Genomic DNA, 8,219 nt, shown 5'->3' on the forward strand with positions numbered 1-8,219 from the left:
TCTCTAGATACTCGCTCGCCGTCGCCGCGATCCTCGCGAGCTTTCGGAGTCGCGGCAGCCGTCCTGCTCGCGCAACCGGTAACATGCCCGTCTTGAAAAAACAAGAGAAGCCTCACATTTCGGAGAAACACGAACCAAACCAAACAGCACCTTAAACCTAAGACAGGTACGCGGCAACTTCGCTTACGTTGCGCATTGACATCCTTAAAGTTAAGGATAGATAGAGGCACGTTTGGTCGCGGACCGCGGCATAGGTACCTAACCTACTATGGCCACGCACTCCTCGGACTAGTTATCCTACCACAGAGTTGACAGTTCCCCTCTCCCTGGTGTATTTAATCCACTGCTTGATTAATCGACGTTCTGTGGTAGGTACTTATAGGTTATATCTCTGTATGTTGAATAACAGGAGTTATTAAAATTTCAATGCGCAAAACGTAGTGGCCATGCTCAGAGCAAAGACAGCTTTAGCACTGACATGATAATGAGCCAATCAAACAACGGGTTCATTTTTAGCGGTCGACCTGTAATCACTTGACCATCATTTCCGAGTATTCAATTCAATTAGACGTTGTTTTCTCGTTTTATCTCTGTTTAAAATACCTAAGGTCAATATTTACGATTACAAAGTCAAGAAACCACGGGTGGCTGACTGTTGACATAGGTCTCGCTATTGTGAAGCTAAACAAACGTGTATATCTACGGCGCGCTACCGTGTGCATGGGATATGGCATGGGGCTCGTATGGGGCCGCTCCGCTTCCTGTTTCAATTCGTTTAAGGGAAGAGTATGCAAATGATCCTCTCGCTATAAATAAACACATTATCAAAATTAAATTAAGACTTGAGGTCTTGATTCATTCAGCATAATTAACGAGATGTAAGGTAATTTCCAGTGGTTTTCGAATTGTATGTATGTATGTAAACTCTTTATTGTACAAAAGAAAATAAACAAAACACAATTGACAAACTTTGATATACTTGTACAAAGGCAGACTTATCCCTTTAAAGGATCTCTACCAGTCAACCTTTAAGTAGATGAGAGGAGTAACCAGTTGGGGTCCTACAAAGAGTGAGTTTAAGAGTAAATAATTGTGGAATCTACTATACAGTCTTTTAAACAATATAATACATAAACTACAATGTAAATAAATCAACAAACTACGAAAATATATGTGTGTGTGTATGTATATAACCATAATACATATTATACATGCGAATATAAAACAAAGGAAATGTCCTCAAATTTATTTAAGGAGAACACGGAGAAGGTGTAAGCCACATCCTTCTCAAGCCCTCCCTGAAAGATCCTACAGTGGGAGATTGCCTGATAGAGGTCGGTAACCGATTCCACAGCCTGGCAGCTTGCACTGTAAAAGATAGAGTATGTTTTGGAGGAGGTAGAAGGACTTGTTCGAGGAATTGTTTCTAAATTTCCAAACTGTTGCCCAAAAACGGTCGTTTATGTTATACCTACTTTAACTTGCGAGCAGATAACTAACAACCTTTGTTATTTCGTATCAGCCCGGACGAGACGCAAAATAGCCTTGAACTTTAGTTATTTATATGACTGCTCAAAGAAAGAAGTATAAGAAAAATATACCATAAGAAATTGAATTCCTGTCTAGTTCAGCACAAGCAAGATGTTGGAAGTTAGACAGTTAATTTAAACTCTTTTTTAACTACCTAGTCCACATTGTCACTTGGTTTCCTGTTATTTTTTTATTTATTTATTTTTCTTTTCCCGCGTTATATTTATGGCAACAATTTGCGTTGTTTTGCCGATGCCGGAGTTACTCAAACTCAGGCCACCAAGACTCAGGTCTTTCTTTACCTAGTTTGGGGGTCAGAATATTTGACCATTCCCGCGACTTCTCTGTACAAATTTTCCATACTCATTGATCATTGTATTTTGCTTCAAGTTGATTGTACAATAAATCATTTTTTTTTATTGTCGCCTCGAGGCATGATTGTGATCAAACGCAAGCCTATTTCTGTAATACAAAAATATTATAGGGAAGTCACCAAAAGTTGAACGATTAAGCGACTACCCCTCCTTTGAACCCTTTTTCGAAGTGTTGTAAGCCATATATGATAGTTTTTAGGGTTCCGGAGCCAAAAAATCAAAAACGGAACCCTTAGAGATTCGCTATGTCTGTCTGTCTGTCTGTCTGTCCGTCCGCGGCTTTGCTCAGGGACAATCAATGCTAGAAAGCTGTAATTTTGCACGGATATAAAAGTAAACTATGCCGACAAAATGGTACAATTGAAAATTCAAAAATATTTTTTTTTAGGGTACCTCCCATAGACGTAAAGTGGGGGTGATTTTTTTTTCTCATCCAACCCTATAGTGTGGGGTATCGTTGGATAGGTATTTGAAAACCATTAGGGGGTTGCTAAGACGATTTTTTGATTCAGTGATTTGTTTAACTTTAAAGTGTAAATTTTCATAAAAATCGAGCGTCCCCCCCCCCCCTCTAAAATCTAAACCGGTGAGTGGAAAAATTTGAAAAAAATCAGGATGGTAGTAAGTATATCAAACTTTCAAGGAAAACTATAACGGCTAAGTTTGCTTGAGAACTATTAGTAGTTTATGAGTAAATAGCAGCCTAAGGCATTGAATACCTAAACTTGGAAGATTCCGTATAAAATACGAAATCCTTAGAAAAATATTACTTAATTTTTTCGTAATGGCTACGGAACCCTATTTTGGGCGTGTCCGACACGCTCTTGGCCGGTTTTTTTTAGAACGCTAAGCACATAGTCGACTTTGCATTTCACACCTTCAATCAAACCAAACCCTTACAAACGGATGTATACAAAAAAAATATGTTTGTAAAATAAGGCAAATTGCCCTAAAGTTGAACAATGTGTTCTATTTATGAACGAATTGACCCCAAAAGATGAACTAATATATTGATTGAGTAATAAGTAGTGGATAGGTGGTCAACTTTGCCCTTCGTTGAACATTGCCCACTAAACAAATATACACGATTAAACGTTTAGTTATGTGTATTTCTGAAATAAACGAAAAAAATAAAAATAAATAAATATATTCCTAGTTTTTTTATATTGAAATAAATTAATGGATTTTACATGATAACAGAGAGAGATTATAATTACCTTGACACTTCTTTTGTAACAGATATTTTTATTGTGGAAAGTAGTATTTTCCACATGATAAATGTTATAACTATATTATAGATAATGATTGGAATGTCATCCTGTACAATCCTACTAGTATTAAGTATATATAAATGCGAAAGTTTGTGAGTGGCTGGACGGATTTAGATGAAATTTGGTATGCAGATTAGCTGGACGTCTGGAATAACACACATTTTTTTATCCCGATATTCCAACGGGATAGGGATAAAATCTTGCAATAACAACCGCTGGGCTTAGAGTCATGAAATTTGGTAGGTATGTAAGTAGCTGGACGTCTGAGATAACACATAGGCACACATTTTTTTTATTCCAATATTCCCACGCGATAAGGATAAAATCTTAAAATTTCAACCGCTGGGTTTAGAGTCGTGAAATTTTGTACAGTTGTTCTTAACACAACCTTAATGAAGATCGCGATATAAATTTTGATATTTCCCAGGGGAATTTCGTAAAATCCTGGAATTTAAAATTTAACTACCACATCAAATAGTATACGCGTGCGAAGCCGCGGGTAAACTCTAGTGGAATAAATAAAATCCAAATTTAACAAATCAGCCTTTATTGTTCCATTTTGTTTAGAGGATCCGACACAGGCCATCATTTTCGTGAATATGTGGCCGGCCACTATTTGCATCTTGCTTTATTTCGTACACAAAACCAAGATGCAAACAGTTGCAGAGAGTCATGAAATTCGGTATGTATGTATGTAGATAGCTGGATGTCTGAAATAACACATAGGCATATTATTCCAATATTCCCACGGGTTAGTTGGTCTTAACACAACACCTCAATGCAGATTACGATATAAATTTTGGGATTTCCCACGGGAATTTTGTAAAATCCCGGAATCTCAATTGTGACTACCAGATCGAATAGTTTACGCGTGCGAAGCCGCGGGTAAACTCTAGTGGAATTATATTTTTCACCTCGGCGAAGTGTTGCCGCATTATGAAAAAATATTCTCAAGCGTCTAAAATGTGCCAAGATTTAATTATTACGGGTTTTAGGCCAAACGTTCAACTTCTGGCCTGGGTGTTGTTCATTTTTTGGGTCCACTACTATTGTCACACGAAGTAATATTGAATTGGTGTAGTAAATGCAGCATACCGCTTCTTAAAACCAAGTTAGCCCGCTTGCAGCCCAAGCGAGGCATTAAGTTGGGAGTAGATGGTAGCCAGTAGATGGGCTGCAGAGTGGAAGCCAGCCAGAGGACCGCAAGTCGCAACCCGTCGCGACACGGCAAAGCACTCAACGCGCCGAGGCTTAAAATAAACTAGAAGCATCCGCAAACCGCCCGCCACTCTTAAATCCTATTACAGGAGCTCTTTTATTCATAGACTTTCACATCCCTCAAAGACATTTCTTATCGAAACGTATATTATTTTTATCTACATGCATATCATAACTTCCCTATTATATGTTCAGAAACGACTATCACATGGCCTTTATTAAGAAACCTGGTATCTGCGGGTGCATCTTAATGTTCACATTAAAGTACAGTGCATCTTAATGTTTACATTAAAGTATCGGTAAATCTTTTTTTAACAATGCATATCTGTACATATTGTAGAAAACTTATGGCATGCATGTAGATAATAATTATTATTCAAAGTCAAAGTCAAGTCAAGTCAAAGTCAAAGTCAAAGTCAAAGTCAAAGTCAAAGTCAAAGTCAAAATACAGGCCATATCTGAACATATTATAGAAAACTTATGATATGCATGTAGATAAAGTTATGTATGCGGCTATACATAATTAGGCATTAAAACACTCGTGTGATCTTATTATGAAACTCGCCTTGGGCTCGTTTCATAAAACCACACTCGCACTTTAATGCCTCTCATTATGCACCAGCCACATAAATAACTAATAATAAATTTTGTTTGCAGCGTATAAGCACCGTTAATTCGTGTGGTGCGACGCACATCCAGATACCGCCGGTCGCGTGTGACGGGCCTGAGAAACCAGGGCCTTAGTGATAATAGGTTAAAGCCGTTGAAAAGCCACCAACCCATCATACGGTAGAAAAGCAAAATGGAATAAAAGTCGCAGAAAAGCTTTCTATAAAGTCTAGATAAACTAATCAGGATAAGTTCACAATCACAGGTAATTTTATTCGGTTATAACTATGAACAAAAAGTGAATATTTTGATGGCATGTATCTTTTGTAAGCTGCTAGGCAGTCAAGACAATAACTGACTGAGATAAATCAAAGTCCACGCGGACGAAGTCGCGGGCACAGCTAGTATTTAATATATGGAAATTTTATTGGAAAATATGAAAGTACCTACGAATAGATACCTCTGATTAGATACGTGCATTATTCTCGCCTTCAGCATTATGTGGTATTTATAAATGTAAACTTAGCACTTTTATTTTGAAATGGACTAAAAATAATGACGGCCGACCGACCGGCTTGCAGTTTCCGTACGCGGCGAAACAAAAAGAAAGAACCGCCGGCCGCTGCGGCCGCCGCTCGGCCCGCTCGCTGCAGCCACTCGGCTCGCACTTAGCATATTTATTCAATGCGAAGTTGTCCCACACGGTGGGACGATTTATTCATAATACTTACTGATTGGTAACTATCCGCTCTATTGGAAATTGGTTACCGGCACCTCTGAATAAAATTAAACTAACATGTTATGCCTTGGGGGAGGCCTATGTCCAGCAGTGGACGTGTTTCGGCTGACATGATGATGATGATGACGATGACAGGTTATGCTGTATCCGTAAGAAAATGTAAATATTTAGTTTTTATATTATATGTACTAGCTTTTACCCGCGGCTTCGCTTGCGTGAGTCGTAAACATTCAAAGAAGCAAGCAATGAGGGCTATCGCGTATGAATTCGCCGCTAGAGGCGCTAGTGTAGCGTGAGGTATCCGAAATGTCAAATCTCATAGTTTTTGCGTGAGCTACGCGGGTTTATTTATAATAAGAATAATTTTGTGAATATTTTGCAATATCTGAAATTAATTATGGCAAATATGCGTTCCGGGGCAATGAATGTCTATGTTTTGAGACAGTTTTGTCTTTCGGAAACCTTTGTCCTCCCTTTTTTCCGAACAAAACGGGGACTATGGAACACTGTAGCATATTTTATGGTACGGTTTTAAGGTGTATTAAATATGATTTTAATCTAAACTTTGTTTTCACGCCCGTAATAACAGCCATACTTAAAAACCTCACGCAACAGTGCGCCATCTAGTGAGACAAAAAACGATAGCCCTCATTAAGCAAACATGCAAGTAAGCAAGCATGCATTCAAGGCTACATTCATAGGTGTATATATACATATAGAGGGTGGGCCGGGTGGGCCAAACAATCAAGCAAGCATGCCAGCAAGCATTCAAGCAAGTATACTCCCAAAGGTGCAAGCAATAATGCAAGCAAGCATGCAAATTATTTAGTTTAAATATGTATTACTCCCCCCCCTCCCACTCTCTCCCTCTCACTTTGTACTCTTTTTGTTTTGTTGTTTTCTTATGTATTATTTTTGTGTTTTATGTACAATAAAGTATTTACATGCATACATACATTACTTCGCAGGTGTAAATCATTAGATACAAAGGTTGAATTGAGATTCTGGGATTTAACAAAATTCCGTGGTACCTAATTCCCGAAAACTACATGGTGGTTTTCATTGACGTTGCATAAAAAACAACCATTCCAAATTTCATTAGGTACTCTAAGCTCAGCGGTTGTTATTTCGATTTAATCCATATCCCATGGGAATATCGGGATAAAAAGTAGCCTATATTTTATTCTAGATGTCCAATCTACATACCAAATTTCACCCAAATCCGTCGAACCGTTTCAGCGTGAAGGAGTAACAAACATACTCACTTACTCGCTCACAAACTTTCGCATTTATAATTTATAATATTAAGTATACACTGGCAAAATTTTCCTCTAATGGACAGAGCCATATTTATGAAACAAAAACAACAACAACCATGCTTTCCCGAAAAAAAAGAATCGATTGTGAAAGTCTCGCAACGCATTGAGGCTACAAGGGGCACGCGCAGGCGGTCTCTTTAGTCTGAGGAAGACGGCGGCGAGAGACTCAAGGGCGCTCTAGCCAACTGAAACGGCAAGCCAGCGCGAGTCTGGGTTGCAATCCCAAAGACATCGTACGCAATCTTTGAGATCGCTGGATGTAGGAAAATAGTAAGGGAGGATTATTCCTTGAGCATTATAGTGATACGTGGTCATCAGATTTTTCAGTGGATTGTTTAGCCGTAGTTTGATGGGATTTTTCGAAAATCCCACGGAAATGGGCAATGCGGGATATTAACCTCATTCCTATGGAATATTGTGTAAATATAAAAATCTACGCAGACGAAGTCGCGGGCAAAAGCTAGTTTATAATATTAGTAGGATTAGTAGGAAGGTCGACTGCCCCAAACTTTGAAGAAGTTTTCTGGGGCTTACCTACATGTGTGACTGACTGTATCAATAACCTCTCTTCTATTAATTATTATTTTTAACCGTTTAAATTGGGGAAATCGAGGGCAGTCTTTTAATATCGTAGGAGCAGATATTGTGATATGGGTAAATAAATATCTTAAAAATCGCCATTTGTTTAAGTAGAACTGATGAGGAAAACCTCAGTTGGCCATCGGAACTACTCATTAACAAGCTATGAACAAATAAACAAGGTATATATCCCGGGTTACGCTTCGATAGCGGATCGGAACTGACGGTGAAGCACTAATCAACAAATTAACGTGTCTGAATCAGGCCAATTAATATTTTGTAAAAGATGACGACCAGTTAACATTAAGTACCTCTACCCCTATTGTCCTTAGATAAGTAGTTACTTTGATTAAAACATTAACAACCTCTTCTTATTGAAAACTAAAATCAAATTTGTGTATTATAAACTGGTTTTTACTGAGGTTTTCGCACTATTCGATCCGATGTCGGTATCGGGCGACGATGGACGACACCAGATAGCCAATCCAACATACGGATTCTATTAAGACTGGCATTCAATAACCCAACGACACTGACAATGTCAGAATGACCTAAATTAATTTATTACCAACGAGTCTTG

The sequence above is a fragment of the Choristoneura fumiferana genome, chromosome Z (genome assembly GCF_025370935.1).
Source record: "Choristoneura fumiferana chromosome Z, NRCan_CFum_1, whole genome shotgun sequence".
NCBI lineage: Eukaryota > Metazoa > Arthropoda > Insecta > Lepidoptera > Tortricidae > Choristoneura > Choristoneura fumiferana.